Raw genomic sequence first — 23,343 nt, 5'->3', positions numbered from 1 at the left:
AGAGACTTCAGATACAGTATTAGGGGACCACCAAGGTCTATATAAAAGAGACTTCAGATACAGTATTAGAGGACCACCAAGGTCTATATAAAAGAGACTTCAGATACAGTATTAGGGGACCACTAAGGCATACATAAAAGCATCCAAAGAGCACCATGTCATAGGACCTTTAACTACATTAAGATAAATAATATGGATAGATAAATCATCTCTAAAGGTCAGTCGGTCACGAATTTGAAAATAGTGCATGTACTGTTAGGTGCTTCATTCCTGTAGTGGATTTTCTGCAAATGTATCATCAGATGTGTTCCTTTTTTAAGTAAAATCCCTGAATTGCCTAGCTGAAATGTGCTTTACAAATGAACTTGCCTTGCCCTGATATCTTGTGGTTAGCAACTAAATATGCAGCACCTTCTGTTGAAGCTCCCATCGCCTTTTAGCTGAAAGGCAAATTTTAGGGAGAGCCGTGCAATAACATCCATTTATTAGTTTCCCTTTAGTTGCAACGGACTGGGTAAAATGAATGAGATTGCTGAATGCCGTCTCCTGCTTGAAATTGGGCCATCAGTGGTACTTCTGAAGGATTTAAAGGGACGTCAGTCCTCTTTGGCAGTTCACATTTGAGATGGGACAAGAGTAAAAACAGGTGTGAAGTGTGAAACATTCAATTCTATACTTCTTGCTAAAAGTAAAATATAAACTACAGATTGGACCCAAATCAACAATACACAAACATAATGTATAGATAGATAGGCAACGCATTCTGAGGTCAGCTCCACGGCGCTGTAATGAATGTTTGCTTTCCACTGGGCATTTTGGAAGCCTTTTCTCTGTCTGTTACATGCCAGTGCAGATTGTTTTCATGGTCTGCCTGCACAGTAGATAAACAGGTTCATCTGGGAGTGTTTTTTTTACACTGCTACTAAATTTCAGTCTTGGGCTTGTAGCCAAACCCATACAGTAGAAACTACTGCCAGTAGTCAAACTGTCTCTTGAGGCTCCTCCCTCCTCTCCCCCAAAAAATCCTCAGATGACAATCACCAGTGTAGCGGTTGGTTAGCTCCTGGGCTGCAGAGATTTGTACAGCTCAATAAATTGACCCAATGAAAGCTCTGATTCTTAACCCCGCTGTTGTTCTCACACACACAACACACACACACACACACACACACACACACACACACACACACACACACACACACACACACACAGCAGCAAGAAGAGAGCTTCACATTTTGTACAAAACAGTTTGTGTTTGCACACACACACACACACACACACACACACACACACACACACACATAGTACAAGTATCCCTGCCAATTGCTACTCAGTGGACATCATCTCGCCAAACACACACTGCTGCGTCTGCCCTGGAGACTTCTGAGCCCATTCTTACTCTGCTATTCACTCGATCAATTAAAGTGATTGATATTGGCTGAATTGTGTATGTGTGTGTGTGTGTGTGTGTGTAGTCCGCCACACCTGTTCCCTCTGAGCCACAGATTCCAATAGGTCAGTCTTATTAAAGTGTGCAGGTGGAGATAGTGCCCATTCGGCTCGGGGAGATTCGCATCTAAACTGGCGCTGCCGAACTTCATATGAGCTATTGATCAGTGGTCGGCTGGGAAACAGGCTCTCAGTCTGTTAGCGTTGCACAATCAGAAGGAGCTGGCAGCTTTTCAGCCTTTAGTTCTCACTTCTGAGGTGCAGCTGCCGTTCAAGACGACTGAGCTGTAGAATAAAAGGGAAAGTTTGGTTTGGGGGATTTTCCATTTTTCTTACTTATCTACAATCACATAAAGTCTTGAATGTCTTTCCAAGTCTCTGCAATGCAATTTTGAGGCTTTAAGCGGTTCCCAAAGCAAAGATAAGACACCGTTATTGTTCTAACTTCCAACTGCATGCAGAGACACAAGTTTGTCTGGCTCTGGATCAAGTCCCCTTCAGCTCACAGCATCACAGCTTGGTTCCACAATCACAAGCCACTTGTCCAATTTGTTCTGAGATTCAAATGACGTTTTGCCCACTGATATCAGGCTGTCAGAAAATAGTGACAAACATGTTTGTTGTAAGTGGATTAAGTAAGTGATAAAACATCTGCGTATTACCCTCACCATGCATATACATTTACTACATTCCTGTTTACTCAGTTCATATTTCACAATTGCTAATTGATATTACTTTATTATGTTATATTTTATACCTTATCTTAACGTGTACTACTTTGTTTTTAGATTCTCATTTTGTTGTTACTTGTGTGATATTCCTTTCTTTCATATGCATATTTTATCAGCATCGTTGTATTTTCAGTAATTGTAATTATGCTTTCCTGTAATTGTGGTGCACATGATAAATAAAGACTTTGAACCCTGTATTTAAAAAACAATCAATATTTTTACTTGTAGGCCAACTTAAGATTTTTTTTTTAGAACTGTTGTACTTCTAGGTTGGTTAATAAAATAAATTAAAAAAAAATAATAATTTGGCTCTTTGTAGTTTGGCTTCTTTAAAGCCAGTGTACTTGCACTTACTTCTTCTACTTCGAGTTTTTACTTTCAAGGTTAACACACATAACTGGAAATTGCTTTGGATAAAAGCGTCAGCTAAATGATATTTAATGTAAATGGCATGTAATGTAATGTAGCCCCTTAACACATTAACATGTTAAAATCCACCTCTTTTTTGCTTGATTTTCGTCTATTTCCCTTTCCCAATGGGAAAAGCTTATAACAGAAGAACTGCAAGGCTAAAATGGATGTATGGTGCTTCATTTGAAACCTATAAATTCTTCTAGTTTCGGAAAATGTGCTTGATTAGCATGTGATTAAAACACAACATACACTACAGCAGTTCAAACACGGTTCAAAATATTTTGGTCCTGTCTAAAAAAAAAACGTAATTAAAAAAAACTACAAAAAACAACTAAAACAGCTAGCTCATAGTGTGTAGTGTAGTTTCTGTCTCCCCCATGAGGTAATGACAACAACGCTGTCGGTGCGTCCACATGATACAAACCTTCCGTGATCGCGCACCACCCCCTCCAGCTCCTCCACGCAGTTGCTAGTAGCCAAGGAGGACACGGAGGATTAAAAAAACATGATGGACTCTTCAGAAGAGGTCATTATCTTAACTCGAGTTTCTGCGCGCGAAAGTCACCGGACGACACAATCTTCTGAACATAGTCTTACATACTGAGAAATACAGAGAGAGAGCTATGTGTGTGTGGGTGCGCGCCCCAGTCAGGCAGTGTGAGAGATGCAGTCTCACCTGGGCCAGACCCAGCAGTTTGTAAAAAGTACAGCAATGTTGTGGTTGTACTTTATAAAAAGTTGTCTATACGATCTGCCCATAGGATCTGCCTCAATTGAGCAGTGATTTATCCACGCGCCATCCGGTGGGCACGCTAGGTGACCCAAATCAAACACACCCATGGCGTTGCGGCCACCGACGGGACAGGTGCACGCTGCGTCTAGCTAACATGCTAAACGCTAACACGGTGGATCTTCCAGCGCTGACTTCTGCGTTCACTGATCATGAGGAACTTTCACATTGAGTGAGGTGTGTGAGGACTTTCTGCTGCTTTTGTTTGAACATTTAGAGGATCGCAGCGGCCGAGTGGAGCTGGATATATTATGCATGGAGAATGAACGAGCAGAGAAGATGAACCTGGAGCAGGTTGAGGATTTCGCGCGGGGCTCAAGACTCACAGAATGGCGTGTGTGAAAGGTGAGTGCAATAAACACTTAATGGTAAACACTTAAACACGCGTGTGTGTGTGTGTGTGTGTGTGTGTGTGTGTGTGTGTGTGTGTGTGTTTGTGTGTGTGTGTTTGTGTGTGTGTTGTGTGTTTGTGTGTTTGTGTTTGTGTGTGTGTGTTTTGTGCAGCTCTCTTTTTGCTGCAGTGTGTGTTTGTGGCTGCAGCCGCTGTGGAGTTTATATTATTTATATGCTGTGATGTTTTGGTCTGCTGTTGATTCTTGAAGAAGTATCAGGCAATGTAGGCCTAATGTATGTGGCTTAATGCACCCGCCTGGTGTCCAGTGCTCTTTTTATTGCTTGTTGGTAATTTGTGTTGAATTGTCTGAGTTTTGGCCTCTTTTGTGGTTAATTCTGATGAAGCTACACTGAGGACAGTGGTTGTATAGCGTTAAGTGATAATCAGTAAGCAATATATTTACAATTATTTGAAGCTATTGCTGATAAGTAGTGTAGAATTGTTTTGCCAGTTGTCTGTGTGTTGTTTAAGCAACGGTAATGGTACAATTCCCCACTGGGATCAATCAGTCTATCTAGTTTGGACATTGGGGCCTTAATGTGTTTTTACTTTAATAGGTATCATACATCATCATCATCATCATCATCATCATCATCATCATCATAAAATGTTTCCCTTAAAAAAGTTGTAGTTTACTACATTTCAACAGATCAATTTTAATTTTAACTTATTTCTAAGTATATTATTTTACCAGTGTTACTTGACTACAAAGTAATGGTACTTTTATTGGGTATAATATTCTAGTACTCTTTCCAATCCTGATGGGTATATTAAGAGAACTTGATATTGTGATACTGGATATTAGAGCAATAGAAATAAAATAAATCTTAAATGGGCCAAGCTCGGCCAATTAGGCCAGTAGCAAGTAGGTTGAGATGGAGCGGCTAGGCTGGGGTTTAGCACTTCAACTGCTGCCATTAAGTTGAATTGGCTGCAGCCAGTTGCAGCTTAAATTGACACGCAAAGTTGAAACATTAGTGATGCTTTTTCAATTTGCATAAAAGGTTTGCCTTAAATGTAACACTGACTTTCCACATCGAAGTCTGTATACAGATCTATTGCATATGTGGAAAAAAAAGTTGTAAAAGCCTTTTTGTGTCTCCAGAAGGAGTTGTGTGAAAATCTAGTAGTCCGCTCCTCATCTCTGTTTGAGGCTAGCAACTCGAGGAGACATTACTCACTAACACACCTGAATCTCCTGAGTTGCATTGTGGGCATCGATTTAGATTTTTAATGGAAGCTGTCCATCTTGAGTCTTGACAATATTATAGGAGTGCAATGCTTAATTGGTGGAGTACTCGTTAAAAGTAGGAGTTTGGGGGTTAATATGAACATGCATAGTAGATGGTGTTGCATAATACTTGTTCCGTCCTCTGCATGAATGATTTCTTTTTATTATTATTTTTTGGGCATTTTAGGCCTTTATTTATATAGGACAGCTGAAGACATGAAAGGGGAGAGAGGGGGGAATGACATGCAGCAAAGGGCTGCAGGTTGGAGTTGAACCCGTGGCCGCTGTGGCGAGGAGTATACCTCTATATATGGGCGCGCGCTCCACCAAGTGAGCTACCCAGGTGCCCGAATTGTGATTTCTTAAATCAATATTTTCATTCAGTACCCAGTCTGCAGTTTGTAAGAGTGACTCAGTCCTCCCTCTCTGTTTCTCTCTCTGCCCACCTCTCTCCCTCTGTACCTCTTTCTGTTTTCCTGTCACTGTTTCTTGGACTGAACTGCAGGTTTACAAAACAAAAGCTAGACACTAGCAATTGTCTCTTCATTGTGTGTTTCAATGCGTGTGTGTGTGTGTGTGTGTGTCACGGTGTGTTTCCTGTTGCTCACTGATACACAGTGTGTTTTGGGTTTTCTCATTGTGTGTGCATGTGTGTGTCTGGCTAATTGTCTTGGCTTTGCCACGTTGCCATTAGCATTCCCCAGCTGGACGGAGAGGAAAGGGCTGCCCTGTTGTAGAAAAGAGGGATTGAGAATCGAAACAAGCAGCATGAATATTGATGAAGCGGCCGGGGCTGCAGAGCCAATCACTGCATCATCAGAGACGCCGCTGTGTTTAAAAATTTAAGAATATGTTAAAAGGTCACTTTAATGCTGCTTAGAAGCAAAGACTGCAGAGAGCCTAAAGAGGATAACTACACAACACCTCTAATTTTCTGACCTATTAACCTATCTTTAAGGCTCTGATACACCAACCCGATGGGCGACCGTCGGCAGAAAAGGCAGTCGGACTGAGCAGTCAGCTCCCGTTTCTCAAAAAAGTGCCTTGGAACAAACCAAAGAGGCGCCGACTTGAGCGAACGTTCTACGCGTGCGCAATACGTCATACGTCTCCATAACCGCAGGCGTCGCTAATCTGTATTGTCGCCCAAAAAGTGAAAACCGGAAATGACGGACCATCTCTCTAGACCTAGTAAACACAGAGCACGCTGTTGTCAGTCATTGTTTTCATCAGAGAGAGTTGATAGTAGTCAAGAAGGATCGTTGTTGTCATTACTCGCTGAACGGAAGAAAATACAATACATGGCTAGTAATAAGAAGATACTGCCGCTGTCCGCTCTGGTTTTCTCGTGCACTGATTCGCTAGTCAAGGGCTAACACTCCACCAATCAGATTGGTCGTTGAGTCCGACTGCCCACTGGCCGATTCAACAAGTGAAATCAGCCAAAATGAAGGCCGACGGCTCCTCCGACTGACGACGGCATGAAACGCACCGAACAGACTCGAGTCACCGACCTCGCCAGACTGTCCGACGGCCGATAAACGTTTTTATTCCAGACTCAAGGTCCATTCAAGAGACAAAGACATGACATACAACATACCTTAAAAACAAATAAAAACCTATACAAAGAAATAAAATCCAGAAGAAACAACAATACCACATTTCTATAAAAGACCCTTATACCAGTGTTTCCATAGTGATGATTGGTATCGTATGGCACTAAACCTAGGATTTACTAATAGCATAACAAAGCTATTTTGGGAGACGTTCAGGCGACAAATGAATTTGTAGATGAGACTCCTCAGCAATGCCTGGAAGGTGCTGACCCCTGCATTACAGAACAGGTCACTTGCACTAGAGCACCTGGGTTTGTTGAGCAGTAATCGGGTTGGTGTGTCAGAGCCTTTTAGAGTGTTATTAAAACACCAAAACAGAGTTTAAAACCTACAGCATTTGTTATTTTTTTTATAGAGGTTGGAGACCCCAATGTGTTTACTGCTTGTTTAATACTCTCAGACGTAATTAATTACTGATTGTGGGTGTCTCGTTTAATAAGCTCTGCACTTTTAATTGCAATGTCGTTGAAGACCTCTGGCAGCTTAAACTTATTGTTGATTCTTTACATTATCTCTTTTACATTCCATAGACAAAACATTGCCTTGTTATCAGACAAGACATATCCACTATTGTTGTAAAGTTGGGCATATCAAATACAGGAAGGAGTGTGTGATGTAAATTGCATGATGATGATGTCCTGTTAACATATAGGCTACTATTTGTTTTGAACTAGGGCTGACACTTTTTATTCAAAAAATCACGTCAACATTCATTGGAACATAGTACTTAATGTTAGAACTGTAACGACCTGACCGTTTGAAGTAGTTTGCCTTGGGATCCAGCAGAGGGTGCTATCTGAACATTCACTATCAGCTTGATCTAATACATGCCCTATTGTCTTATCCGTAAACCGAGCTAATAAGGTTATGTTGTTTGTAGTCTTTATCCATGACGTTCCACTACCGGGCTTGCTCCGTTGCCACCGGAAATTCCGCTGGATGTCACTCTTTTCAGCTGGATGTCTGTTACCTTCCACTTTCTCTGTGTTGAAATTTTAAAATCTGGTGGATTTATGAGGACTATGGTTAACTGCTCCTCAGATCTTCGCAGTGCAAATCCAGACAGCTAGCTAAACTATTTGTCCAATCTGAGTTTTCTGTTGCACGACTAAAACAACTTTTGAACGTACACATGTTCCACCAAAACAAGTTCCTTCCCGAGGCTATTTTGCAGAGTCACCGGGGATCCGTCCGGTGCTTAGCGCCGCTGTAGAATATTAGCAGTTAAAGTTAAATTTGTGCTTGTTGCAAAAGAGCTATGTGCAGTCATTGAGGAAGTGGTTAAAAGTACTCCGGGTGAACTCTGATGCACAAGAAGGTTAAGCTTAAAGTGTAAATTGCAGGTTAAATTTTTCATGAAGTTAAGCAATGTACTTATTAAACATAAAGATTAGAGCTGCCCACCATTGTTTTGTATGGCTTTTTATAACAAAATGCTGAGATATAATATGAAAAGTTGGTGTTTTTTACAGTGGTTTTAAGCACTCCCCCTCCCTTCCATTAGGCGGGGTGTGACGTCATAAGAGGGACTCCAAGACTAGAGTTACCGTTAGTCTAACGGCTAGTAGGCTAGCAGTTATATTGGAGACCTAGCAAAAATGGTAAACTATTGTGTTTGTGCGGGATGTACGAGTACATCAGAAACAGGGCAGAGGGTCCACCAGGACAAACGGCTGATTCGTGCCTGGATGAGGTTTGTGGCTATGAAGTGGGCTGATTTTACTGCTGCCTCTGTGACCCACTCTCTCCTGTGTGTGTGTGTGTGTGTGTGTGTGTGTGTGTGTGTGTGTTTTGTGGTTGTGTGTGTGTGTGTGTGTGTGTGTGTGTGTGTTTGTGTGTGTTTGTGTGTGTGTGTGTGTGTGTGTGTGTGTGTGTGTGGCTTTGTGTGTGTGGCGTGTGTCGTGTGTGTGTGTGTGTGGCCGGTTTGTGCGTGTGTGTGTGTGTGTGTGGCCGTGTGTGTGGCCGTGTGTGTGGCCGTGTGTGAGAGACGGCTGGCCAGCGAGGTTGTCAGGTGCTTGTTGAGTTTAACTCCGTAAAGACAGTTAACCACAGGTTCCCGTTAATCTTATGATGGACATGTGTTGTGATATTTAAACAAACGATCCGTCAACGGCGAAATAAAAGCCTCTTATTTACGAGACCGGTCTGAGAGACCTCCGGTTTACAGCGGGGTGTCCGAGCGAGACTGTCCGAGCAACGAGCCAGTGGCCAGGGCAGGTGCTGCTGGTTGTCGCGTTACTTTATGGAGCTTTTCAACTCCGAAAACTTTGAAGCTAATTGTCAATTCAGCAACGATTTTCGCAAGACTGCCTATATTCAAAATCTAAACAGTTAATTTCTCGCCTAAAACGTTCTCAGAAGTGAATTTAGTGATGAATAAGATGGCGAAAATGGATAAAATTGTCCCGTTGTTGGCCTGTCTATGTACCTGCTATGGGTTGCTACTCCCTCTTATGACGTCATCACCCAGTTACTGTAAAAAACATGCTACCTTTTGAAGAAACCCCAATAAATATTATTTTAAAGCATTTTAAAACAGAAATGTTTAAATATATACATATTGAGTCTTTATTTACATATTAATTGGTTGTGGTGGTTAACCTGCACTTTACACTTTAAGCCTTTAACTGGCGCTGTCAGGGGAGGATAAAAAGTTAAGGGAGTGAATAGATCGGAGCTCATTCAAACTGAGATCCTGGTGGACCGGGCTGTGACTTCATGTCTGTTGCTAGGGAAACTTAGACTCTGTTTTTGTGAACCCACAGCTGTGCTGTAACTCTTATGCTGGACTCAGTAAACTTTGCTTAACTGAACTCTTCGTCTCAGATTGATCCTTGTGTTTTGGTAAATTTAATAATGGCATTTAATTGAACAGCAGTATAGTATATAAGTTCTTTTACTCAAGTAAAAGTTCTTTAAAGTACCAGTATTTTACTTGGATATAATCAAGTACTCTTTCCATCCCTGCACTTTTTTTTACAGTTGAAAAGACCCAAGAATAATTTTTTTTTTTATTTGAACTGTTTAAAATGTCTTAAAAATTAATTCAGTATTCAATTTTATCAAGCAAAAATATAATCATCGTTTTTACTAATTAATGAATGCTGCAAAGCACAGAACAGATCAAAACATATTTCAGAGTGAAATTAGGGGACAGAAAGCTAGTTTCCATGGCAGCAAAGAGTTTTTGGCAGGCGTGGAATGGGGTATGGGGGCTTTTAGCTCTTCATCAGTTTCCGTTGATCTTAAGTGGACAATTTGTTCTTCTGAAATCACATGTACACGCTGGGAACAACTATTTTAAAACTCCAGTCCTTCCAGCTGGAACAACATGGAACCTGTCTCGAGAATATATTGATCAGGTTGCTTGAACAGCAGACAGGGTCACATAATGATACTGAAAACCATCGATAGCTTGTTAACTAGCAACTTTTTCATTTTTAGGTTGCTTCAACTGCTGGTCTAGAAATTGCTTCCAGATTTGTTTTAATTTCTTCCCTCTGATCTGGGGCTCTCCGGCTACTCTAGTGCTTTATTAAATGCATTTTCTCAAGGTGTTTCATCCTTTCCTGAAGAGAGGTTATTCTTGGCTTTTGCCCGAGCTCTTTTCATTCCTCTGAAGCAAATTGGACATTAAAATCAAGCCACCTTTTATTGTCATTTCCCGCCTCTATTGTGACTACCTCTCTGAAAGGTTATTTCAGCTGTGCAGCCGAACGCATTCCTGTAGTTATTCTCCTTCAGTTTTCTTTGTTAGATATTGCAGCCTCCTCTTCACTCTTCACTCTTCCGTCTCATTCCCTCTGATTACACTCCACACATTTTTCTATAAAGTTATTTTCCCAACCCTTTTTTTTGTGTGTGTGCTTTTTTCTCACTTGATTCTGTGCTATTTGTTCTCAGTCATATGCATAAAAGGATTAGATTTAGTAATTTAAAAGTCCTTCGCCCATTCCTGTCATCTTCGTTCTTCTATCCCATCAAAACTGCCGTCCTAAGATTTCTTCCTCTCTTAGCAACAGATTCTGCTCCCACTGAGAGTGAATTGCAAGTTATTCACACTGCCAACCTCCCAATCAATATCATTTGATGTTCCTAAAACGCTTTCAGCAGACTGCCTTTTAAATACTAATCCACCAGCTACGCCATGTTTGGAAAGTTCAGCCAAGATTTATTTTTTAATTTGTGTTTTTCCATTATTCCTTTACTGGAAAGTTTCTATTACTCAAGTCAACTTGATTTTATTTATATCCCAAAAATCACAGAGAACACATTTGCCTCTAGAGTGTTGTACATTATCTGTACAGTATATGACACCCTCTACCCCAAAACTAAGGCTACAATTAGAATTTTGAAAAACTCCCCTCCAACTGAAATAGGAGGGAAAAAAGCAACCGAGCCAGAGGAAGACATCAACATATATTCTATATATATATTATATTTTATTTTATTTTATTTTGTTTTATTTATTTTTTTAAATCTATAGGGTTGTGCAAATACTGATATAACATGCATTTTGTCTTGGTTCAATTTGCATACAATAAATTAATTCAGACAAAATATTTATTCCAATTGTTTTTGTATTTACAGTTAATATATAAATGCCCTGCCAGACATTTGGAATTCTATAAGAAAAAAAACAGATTACATTAAAATGAATTTAGCAAAACTCATGTATATCTGTTCAAACAATCATTGCACTTCTAGAAGTTTCCTACAGCTTTAAGCAGAAACTTAACTGTCCTATCCTGTGTGATGGATAGGTAGGCTTTAGTGCTGCTGACTGGGTTGAATTTAAATTTTCCGATTTAACAAAGGACAGTATTTCAGTGAGAGTTCTTTGCTCCCATTACACTAAGACACAGCTCCTTTATCATCAGACAGGACCAACAATACATCAGGTTGTTGATCTTTCCTTTTCCTGGCTGAAAAGAGCAGGTGGGTGTGTGTGTGTCAGAACATGTGCGTACAGGTGTGTATTTCATCCTCTTCTCTCTTAAAAGAATTACAACCCAAAGCCCAGTGTCCTGCAGAAATATGACAAGCTAGTGATCATCATCTCACCCAGAACTCTAGAGACCGTAATGCAGACTTCACTCTAAAATCATAGGAAAACATGCTTCACATAGCATGACCTCCTAAATTAAAGTGCCCACTAGCTAATCCATTTTTTTTCTCCATATCGCCCGGTGTGGGTGTTGGAATAAAATAAAAAGAATACAGAGGGAGACCAGCCTCTGGTAAGAAAAGTGGAGAAAATAGGCACACAGACTGACAAATGAACACAAACAAACACATGATGAACCTCAGTGGGCACATCTTTTTGGAACAATGCAACGCCCAGATGTCTGTGTCACTGTAGTCTGAAACCTCCAGAGAATAACAAAGAGGTGACATTACCCTCCGATGAACTGGATAAAACGCCTAGTACTAAGAGCTGAAGTCTGGCCCAAAACACATTTTGTGTGTGTGTGTGTGTGTGTGTGTGTGTGTGTGTGTGTGTGTGTGTGTGTGTGTGTGTGTGTGTGTGTGTGTGTGTGTGTGTGTGTGTGTGTGTGTGTGTGTGTGTGTGTGTGTGTGTGTGTGTGTGTTAGATGAGGTTAGAGGAAAGTTAGTTTGGTTACTGCTTTTATTTTGGCGGTACCTTCTCCTCCAAACAGTGCAACCATTAAAACAATCTTCTCTTAGATTGTCTTACACTATCATGTATGATTAAGGCTAATTGCTTTTATTTATTTTAGTTTATTTTTTATTTTTATAATACAGATTTTCACAATTATTTTTAGAGGAGCAGGTTGTTTAACATTTTTCACCTGGAGGATGTTATGTTCCCTTGCATCCAAAAATGCTTTTATCCCTGTTGCATAAAACACTGCATGCATTGACCCCTGCAGTTTACAGAAAGCAAGAATTGAGAAAATGTGTGTGTGTATGTATGTGTGTGTGTGTGTGTATATGTGTGTGTGTGTGTGTGTGTGTGTGTATATTTATATATATATATATATATATATATATATATAAACCTTAAATATAGTGTTTGCCCTGCTCATTGTATTTTTATGCTAGACTTTTGTTAAAATGTTCTTGTTTTTAATCAAAATACACAGATACATTCCCAGATTCAGTTTGGTATTTTCCGATTTCTGTAATGTGAAAGTAACAAAAAGCTATTATTTACTATTTCCCAGGATGCTTTTCATGAACCCACATAGCAATGACATAAACATGTTGTTTTCAATCATGGCATAAAAAAGCCCACCGGCTCCCAGTTCATGATCATTTGGCCGTTGGTGCGCTTGCAGCTGTGTCTCTGTCCTGTGGCTGAATTGCATTCTCGTCTATTTTCTGCTGATGTGGGTGGAGAAATTGGTGTCTCTGCCTCCACAGTGATCAATTTCACACCCTGTGTGAGTGTTGAATGTCGCAGAATGAAACTGAGGGGATGTGATACTGAAGCTATTACCTCTGTTGTCAATGTTTAGTGATAAGAAAATGACACCATTAGATGACAGAATTGTCTCCGAAACAGATTCTTGTGTTGTGCGAAAGCAGGCTCTTATCATTATTAGAAGGCGTTTTCTTTGGTTTTGTACATGCAGTCTGTAATGAGCTCATGACAATATGGTTGTGTGTGTTTCAGGGTGAAAAAGTGAGCTATATAGATGTGTGTGTGTGTGTTCTTTTTCTTTTTTCTTCAAGAACTTAGTAAAAGTCTTTATTTACATGCATTATTAGGCAGCGGGCCCTGAGCCAAATAGCTTCCACAGTGCAGATCTCTTAATTTACCAGTCAGTCTTCATTCTGACTGTGACTGATGGTCAGCGACTGAAAGAATGAGATGGCAGATACAGAAATGAGGTTTCTCTGGGCGGCTGGCCTGCACTTCGTGCCAGGGCGAGGAGCTCACTGATTCAGTGCGACCTCTGCTGCTCCTCCACATGGAGAGCTGCCACTAGACGTGGCTCAGGCCATAATTGTGATGGTGATTGGAAGGTGAAGGGAGACCTCGGGGCCAAAAAGCCAAGAAACGCTGGAATTGTAGCTCGGATTCCTAAGAGAAACCCGAGGCAGAAAAGATAATTTAAAGCACCCATATTATGCTCATTTTCAGGTTCATAATTGTATTTTAAGGTTGTACCAGAATAGGTTTACATGGTTTAATTTTCAAGAAACACCATATTTTTGTTGTACTGCACAGCTCTCTCTCACTGCTACAGATCCTCTTTTCACCTGGTCTCTGTTTTAGCTACAGAGTGAGACCTCTTTTCTTCTTCTTCTTCTGTACTATCTTTGATTACACTCGCCCATGCGCAGTAGCTCAGATGTAGAGCATGTCAGCTAGCTAGCTCCATAGACAGTAAAAGAAAGCCTGTTTCTCCAACTTTGGTCAGTTACAAGGCAGGATTAGCTGGGAGACTTCTAAATGAGGGCGCACATGTAAGTAGTTCTTTTGTAGATTATGGTGAACTTGTGTGTGTTGTAGCAGTGCTTTGCTATTGAGAATGAGGCAGCATGCTAAGCTAATGCTACGAGCTAACGGTTGCGGTTAGCCAGCTCGTTTCGGCTTGTGACGTCACAAGCCGTGCCGATTTTGAACAGCTCACCCGGAGACTGAAGGCAGGACACATTTAGAAACCGTATCTCACTCAAAACAGTATGGATAGATTATTTTCAAAGTTTGTATGTGTGTGGAAGCACCAGAGACCCAAAATAACACCCTTTTTCACCATTTTCATAATATGGGCACTTTAACTGAGGACACATTGATGGTAAAAATGGGAATATTTTTGATTATTGTTAATATTCCTCAGCTCTACTAATATAGGGTTCATGTGTTCGTCCAGACAACCTTTTATAGTTTTCAATACTGTACATTGGTATGCAATTTATCCCATTTGCTGCCTTTTCCTAACCCTTTCTTCTCGCGCTTCCCCCTCGGCTTTGCTTTGCGAAATCTTGCCTTCCTGTCTCCGCTCTCTATCCTCTCGTTGGCTCGATCCGTCTTCCTCACTAGTTTCCATCACAGCCAGCTGTCAGGTCTGCCTGGATTTGGACATAAAAGCCAAAGCATCAAACAGTTTAAAATCTGACATAAGCTTCCTGACTGATGAGGCTGTATGTCACCAAACCATCTCTGTGGGAACCGCTTGACTGATGTCTGACCCGCAAAGTGTTTGTTTTACATTTTTGGTTTAGACGAATAACAAAAATTTCCATGGAAAATCAAAAACCAACGTTATGAATATTTTAACCTATAAAACATCTTGAAAATGTAATCATGTCTTAGCTAATTTGCGCATGTGTGAGATAACTACAGAAAATCTGATAAAACAACAGGGAGGAGTGTTTTCTGACCTCAGTGTGGGTTCACCTGAATATATTCCTTTTTTTCCTCCTCTTTCTAAACATGAACCTTTTAAATATTTGATTCCCTGCTGTTCGTTTTTTGTCTGGCCACGTCAGTGTGACTTATTTCATCCTCTCCTGACTTTTTCCACCCAAGCTCGTCTTAAAAACTACGGAGCCGTAGCAACACCAAACGGGTATAAATAAGTCATAGTTGGTCTGTTTTTATCAATCTGATATGTTCAATCTGATATGTTTCTGCACAAGAGCAATTGTGGATCTAATATTAAACTCTCTAGAATTTGGGGTTAAAGTTGAAAGTTTACGCTAATCTTTTTCATCTTTACCTTCATGTGAAAAGTGTGTATTTCTACAACTGACACATTAGCACACACATGCTCCTACTGTCCTACCATACAAACTGATGTCACTCAACAGGCAGCTTGTGTGTGTGTGTGTGTGTGTGTGTGTGTGTGTGTGTGTGTGTGTGTGTGTGTGTGTGTGTGTGTTCAAACCTTCTATATGTGGGGGCGCGCTCTACCAGGTGAGCTACCTAGGCGCCTGACACATACTACATTTTGTAACCCCCACCCAACATCTTTTCCTAAACCTAACTGTCCCGTTCCTGTGCCTCATGTCAGTTAAACGTAGGTCCCCGAAAAAGTGAGACCAAGGGTCCAGACCAAGCGCGTCTAAATATGACCTCAAAGGGCTAGACGCGAGTCTCGAGAGTATCAAAAACTGACGCCGGGAGTCCTGACAAAGCGCGTCTGAATATGACGCTAAAGGAGACTTTTTGCATCAGTAACAAACGCCAAAGGCACCTGACCAAGCGTCGCTTCTTGACGCGATGGGAGTGAGGCTGTGTTGGTTGACGCCACAATGCTGACTTCATACCTCAGACGGTAAAACTAATGAATGAGGGATACTAATGAATACAGTATCATGATGATGTGTCAATAATGAGATATTTTACCAAAACACACAATAATGGCATCTATATTTCACAACTTTCCCTTTTACACAGCAATGGATTTCTTTTTTTTCTTAAAGATTATTTTTGGGGCATTTTTAGGCCTTTATTTGACATGACCGCTGAAGACATGAAAGGGGAGAGAGAGAGAGAGGGAATGATATGCAGCAAAGGGCCGCAGGGCAGAGTCGAACACGGGCCCGCTGCGTCGAGAAATAAACCTCAGTATATGGGCGCCCGCTCTACCAACTGAGTTATCCGGGTGCCGGTGACCCCTCAAACATAATTAACAGGACTGACAACACAATCTTTTTTTTCGCTTGCAGAGATGCTATGTGTTTTGTTTTAGGACCTATCACTATAAATATCTTCTACTGCTTTGCCAGATCCTGTGCAACCATCTGGACAATATTTTATCCCGCGTTTGTCCCTATACTGAACTCGTTGCGACCAGGGGAAGAGATTCCATCATTTTAGGGGGTAAGAAGTGTAATTATGAATATGTTAATAACGTTGTAGAATAAATTGAGACATTTTCAGATAAAGTCTCTGTAATTGTGCTCTTTTATTTAAATCCTTACAAAGAAAGAAAAAGACTCCATGATAGGAAGCCTCCACTTTGAAGGCTGAAAGCAGAGAAAGACGCGAAGAGACGAGATTGACAGCTTTGATGAAGAGCTAAATCTGTCAGGAACAACCTTAGCTGGAGAGGAACAGGATGATTTCAGCAGTCAGCTTTTTAGAAGGAGGAGAAGAAGATTACAGGATGAAAGACGAGGGATGAATGGAGAAGAAGGGACTAAATCCCTAATCCAGGTATTTATAGATATATTCAAGAAGATACCAGCCGTTTACCATGAAATGAAGCGGAAATGTCAATCCCTTGTAACGTGGGAGGATATGAGCAGCTTGTAATGAGAAAACGTGTGCCACAAAGAAGGAATTTAATCATGTTAAGGGGGAAAAGGTGGCTTGTAACTTGGGCTATGTGTCGTTAAAAAAAAGACATTACCAGTACCAACACAGTACCCTTAACGTTAATACCATTAAATACTTCATTTGACACCTTTTTTTCTAATTTATTTGATACCCATCATGTTAAAGCCACCGCCACTAGCTGCTGTGTTTAGTGGGCCAATCAAACGTCATATTTGCCGTAAAAACCATACAAATAGTAATTTTTTTCTAGATCTGGGTACAAAAAGGATTGAATGCAGGTATTGTTTGACTGGAGAAGGTCCTGGGTTATTTTGGTCGATACCTTTTTTTTAAAGTTTTGAGTAAGCAAGTGAAATTTTCAGGTTCAGAAGAAGATGTTTAAGATTGAGGCTGGTCGGGACCGTTTCATCTACCTTCCACATGTACTCTGTACCTTTTTGCCTTAGCGGCCGGTTGTTTTTAGCCACCGTTGTTGTTAGCTCTGCAGCAGATTCTCTGTTCTCTCCCGATTCAACAGTACCTGCTGTCCTTGATTAGCTGTGTCAAGCTTCAAAGAAAACTCACTAAAGTGTCCACTCATCCACATGCCACAACGGTGTCAAAAAGTGTTCTCTTTTATCTATAGTTTTGAGAAAGTTTGCTTCTCCGACGCCGAAAGTCTGCGCTCAAGTTACAATCCACAACTCCGAGCATCTGCAGTCCTCTGTGTGTGTGTTGTAACCCGAGCTTCTCTGCTCTTTGTTTTGATAGCCGGTTCCACACGAAAATTATTTACAAAAAGGTTTGAACTAGGTTGTGTTTTAGTTTCAAACCGTTACCTCAGAGGAAATTCATACTTATTGACATGGAGACAAATGTTCGCACATGACTTTAAATTAATAATAAATAAACAAAACCCAGCTAATTGTGTTTAATTAAATAACAAAAACAACATAACCAAAACTTGTGGGACTGGCTCTAGTGGCTGCAAGGCTGAATTTCGGGAAAGAGACTTCAGATACAGTATTAGGGGACCACTAAGGTCTATATAAAAAGAGACTTCAGATACAGTATTAGGGGACCACTAAGGTATATATAAAAAGAGACTTCAGATACAGTATTAGGGAACCACTAAGGTCTATGTAAAAGAGACTTCAGATACAGTATTAGGGGATCACTAAGGTCTATATAAAAGAGACTTCAGATACAGTATTAGGGGACCACTAAGGTCTATATAAAAGAGACTTCAGATACAGTATTAGGGAACCACTAAGGTCTATATAAAAAGAGACTTCAGATACAGTATTAGGGAACCACTAAGGTCTATGTAAAAGAGACTTCAGATACAGTATTAGGGGATCACTAAGGTCTATATAAAAGAGACTTCAGATACAGTATTAGGGGACCACTAAGGTCTATATAAAAGAGACTTCAGATACAGTATTAGGGAACCACTAAGGTCTATGTAAAAGAGACTTCAGATACAGTATTAGGGGATCACTAAGGTCTATATAAAAGAGACTTCAGATACAGTATTATGGGACCACTAAGGTCTATATAAAAGAGACTTCAGATACAGTATTAGGGGACCACTAAGGTCTATATAAAAGAGACTTCAGATACAGTATTAGGGAACCACTAAGGTCTATGTAAAAGAGACTTCAGATACAGTATTAGGGGATCACTAAGGTCTATATAAAAGAGACTTCAGATACAGTATTATGGGACCACTAAGGTCTATATTAAAGAGACTTCAGATACAGTATTAGAGGACCACTAAGGTCTATATAAAAGAGACTTCAGATACAGTATTAGGGGACCACTAAGGTCTATGTAAAAGATACTTCAGATACAGTATTAGGGGACCACTAAGGCCTATATAAAAGCATCCAAAAAGCAGCATGTCATGGGACCTTTAAAGTTGTGTGCTTCTCGTTGGGTATGTGAATCTGTTTGAGTATACGGTGCATTCTTAAAATGTCTTTGACAAAGTACATCACATAATGCCAAGGACATATCTTGCCATATAATAGATTTGTTTAATTTTAAAAAAGAAACAAAAAGAGGGAAAAAAACTAAAGAGCAAAATAAAAAGGAAAACTATAGTAGCTAAACATTAAACCCCAGAATGTAATAATATTACATTCATATGGTGTGTGACGCTATAACCTTTTTCTGATGCAAAATGAGGACAAATTCAGTAATGTCTGACTTGCAGATTTCATTATTGTATCAATGTAAAGATAACTAAATGACTGTAATGATACTCAGTTCACATCTGCATTACAGCCTGTCGCAGCCTCTTCCTCTGTTGATGCAGTAAACCCATCCAGTGTTCGCCTACTTAATAAGAACCAGAGAATATCTACGAATCATATCCAGAGGAAATTTCCACATAAGCCAATTTCATTTGAATCCCTTAAATGGTCCCTCCGGCAGTCATATCTCATATGAAACGTATCTTCCAGGAACATGCTTCCACATTCCACAGAAATGTGGAATTAAATGATATCCATCTCATCTTTCTTCATGCTAAATTGATACCGACTCTCTGGGAGGTTTCATTTTCTTAATGATGCAGCTCCTGTTTTACAATGAAGATAATTTGTAGTTAAATGACATACTTATGTGACATATTGTTTTAACTGCACAGGGATAAAAAAAATAATTGTGTGATTTTTGATGAGAAGAAAAAGCAAGGGGAGATAAAGTCAAGCCAAGAAATGGGAAATGTGGGAAGGGTGATAAGGTGGAAAAAGTTAAAGAAATTGGATAATGAAACTGTAATTTAAGATTATTTTTATGGGCATTTTCGGCCTTAATTTTGACAGGACAGCTGAAGACATAAAAGGGGAGAGCGAGGGGGAATGCCATGCAGCAAAGGGGTGGGGGTTAGCTATAACTGTATATTCTTAAGACTGCTGTGATATAAAAGCAAACCTTGCTGGAGAACAGAAACAATATTTTCTGAATCTTCCATATTTTTCTTCTGGCCTTCCGTTCATAGTAGAATCACTATGCTGACTTTCACTCTTTTTGTCAACATTGTTGAGAACGTGGTCGTCTTGTTTGACTAGAGAGACATAGTCTCTCCCCTTCTGGTGCACCACATGGGAGCTTAATTCGTAAAAAAGATATGTATGGTAGTGAACGGGGTGAGGCAAATAATTTTTTTTGATCCTGTTTGAATTGAGCCATGGATTACAAATATGTTTGTCAATTTAAAAGATAATTTGTGAGTGAAGTAAACAAAGTATGTTGCAGGTTTTTTGTAGTACCGCTCAGTGAACTAAATATCTCGTCGCCCACAATTTACGTCAGCTTGCTTGATGCTAGCTAGCTTAGCACTGTTCCACAACACGTGATGTTATTTCTTCTCTATTATGTAGTCTCGCATTGCCAGACCTTCCTCCACAGCTCTGCAGAGGAGGGTCTGGCTAGTCCAAACAGCATTCCGGAATGGGAGAAAAATTGGCGCTGGTTTATTGGCATCTCTTTAAACCAATCCCAGTCGTCTATGCCACTGCAAAATAGCCTCGGGAAGGAACTTGTCTTGGTGCAAAAGAAAGCTCAGATAGTCATAGTCTAGCTAGCTGTCTGGATTTACCCTGCAGAGATCTGAGGAGCTGTTAACCATAGTCCTCATGAATGAGGAGTTTAAAATTCCAACACAAAGAAAGCCAAAGGTAACTGACATCCAAAATGAGGGACATCCAGCGGAATTGCCGGCGGCACCGGAGCAATCCCGGAAGTGGAACGTCGTGTATATAGACTACTAGTGTGTGTTTATATCCAGCAAAGTTTTAGTGAAGCATGAAGCGAAAGAACGAGCAAGATCCTCTGCTTGTCTGAGTAACGTTGCATCACGGTACGATACAAGACATCGTAGCTTCAGCGAGGCTTCATCCATCCATGTCGTGTTCACGATAAACTGAGACTTTGACATGCAAAATTGTCTTTTAAAGGGGTGATAGAATGATTATATAAGGTATTTCAAACTGTTCCTTATTGTCTCCTAATGGGGTATGTAACATTAGTTGGGCTGAAAATGGCCTGGTTGATATTTTATTGGCCCTTATGCATCCCTGTGTTTTGGCCTTATTTGTAACAAGAGCTTTTCTTCCAAATACAGTATGGTATGGTCATGAATATTTAGATGAGCTGCGCGCTGCTTTGTTGAACCTTATCCCCGTACACACACGTAGAGACGCGCGCTGATTGGTTGAGCGAATCGCCATACACACGCATTAGAGACGCGTGTTGATTGGTTGAGCGAATCCCCAATACACACACATTAGAGACGCGACAGAATCTCATATTCCAGACATTGCAATGTTTCGTTACCAAATTCACTTCTGAGACTTTTTTATGCGATAAATAAACTATATAAAGCTCAAATATGGGCTCGTTGAGATTCGCCCGTTTTCAGAGGCAGTTTCAAATAGTGAGATTTGCAGAGAAAAGAGGTGTCAATGGGATTTAGAGGTTCTATGTATGTCCTAGTTACCCACTAAACTGTCATTATTCAACTATGACAAGGTAAAATCAGTTTTGCATTCTATCACCCCTTTAAACTGACGGACATATGTGTAATCCATGGCTCAATTAAAAAAGGATCAAAAAATAATTTGTCTCTCCCCGTTCACTACCATGCATGTTTTTTTCCTCCAAATTAAGGTCCCATGAGGTCCACAGGAAGGGGAGGAACTAAGCCTCTCCATAAACTTTTTTTGGAATGGTCAATGGACCAAACTGACCAGGGGTTCCACGTTGTAGGAAATAAAAGTTCAGAGACAGTCAGTGGGGCAGTGTGCAGCTGAAAAACCGCTACACTGTCACCCTTTTCCTTTTTACTGCAGAGGCCTACCAGAGTTTAGTGAAAGGAGAGAAAGGGAAAATAAAAGCGTGTGCGTGCCTCATCTTGAATACGTGTTGCTTGCCTAAAGGTTTCCGAGTCGTCTTGCAGACCTAAAATCTTTGCCTTGCTCACCGCATTGTGAAGAGAATATGCATAAATATGATTTATAACAAAGCAACCTAAGTGAGAAAAATGTGTCAAACTGTGTGTGTACACCACGTGTGTTTGTGTGAGACACTTATGGCCGCTGAAGCAAACAATTTTCTAGTTCAGGACTGTAGCTGAGGCCGCAAAGAGGAAGATTAAAGCAATTTACTCTTGCGTCTCTCAAACACATTTGACTTCTTTCTCCTTCACGGCAGCTTAGAAATCAACAGATGCTGACTTCAGTGATTTTTCATTTTGTTGTGAGCCCAGTGCAAAAGACCGAGGACGCCAAAAAGGCAGGAAATAAAAGAAGGGAAACAAAGATGAAGGTAGAAAAAATCTCACACATGCGCACACACACAACAGGCCATAACAGTGACTCAGTGCTTAGTCAGATTCTACTCCAAGGATACATTTTTTGTGAAACTCAGAAACAGCGATAAGAAAGCAGCCTTTATTCAAAGCTCATGAGACGTTTCTGGAGGAATAGCTGAGGGAACAGAAAGTGAACCATGACTGCATGATTCAACTGCTACTGTGCTACTACGATTGACAGGGTTGGGTATTTTTTTTGTTTGTTTGTTTTTCCTGATACCGGTGCTACAGTGGTGGCTGCTGGTCATTCAAAGAGGGGAAGATCATTTTTGGCCTACATCATAAAAATTGTCCATTTATTTATATTAATATTATAATAATAATAATAATATAATTAAATTATATAATAATAATAATATAATACAATAATAATATAATTATAATAATAATAATTTATAATATCCGTGAGAAGGTTTCATCAAGAGGCATGGCCAGCAGTACATTTTCTTTGTCACAGAACTTCCAGCCAGCTAACTTTGTCATACCAGGAGAGCTGAACAGATCTGTTACTTTGCCCTGTCTTTTGCACTAAATCAATTTTAAGCGTTGATCTAACCCTGCTGTTTAATTCTAAGTTTCTCATCGTAAGGAAGACTTTCAAATGGCTTTGCCAAAATCAGGTCGACAATATTAGCCTTGTCTGCCATCGTGTGCAGTTTGCTAGCTGGCTAGTTCACCCCTACAACACTAGCCTAGCCTACTGTATGAATGAATGTCTGAACAAACTATCTAACAAAACGATATTAAACTCGAAGGAGGAAATGTGGGAATTAGGTTAAACTGAAACAAGGAATGTGGTGTTTAATTGTATGATGAAAACTGGCTAGTAAATAACCGCCGCAATACCAAGAAATACACGGGTTGGCTTTGGTCCTTCTTTAACAACACTTGCAAAATCCGCGATGGGACTGAGCTGAGCTCTGCTTGAAGTTGAACAGCTTCGGCGACTTTTTATAGTACAAAATCGCTGTCAATCAAAAGGAGATACAGTCCTTCGATAGACCCTCAAATCATCACGCAGAAGCCCAGCGTCCAGGCCAGCCTACTGCTCCATTGACCCCCAGAGACGCTGAGCGTCCGTGGGCGGGACATAATCACAGC

Source organism: Perca fluviatilis, chromosome 14, assembly GCF_010015445.1.
Source record: "Perca fluviatilis chromosome 14, GENO_Pfluv_1.0, whole genome shotgun sequence".
Taxonomy (NCBI): Eukaryota; Metazoa; Chordata; class Actinopteri; order Perciformes; family Percidae; genus Perca; species Perca fluviatilis.
The sequence above is the reverse complement of the archived record's forward strand: the minus strand, read 5'-3'. Positions refer to the sequence as shown.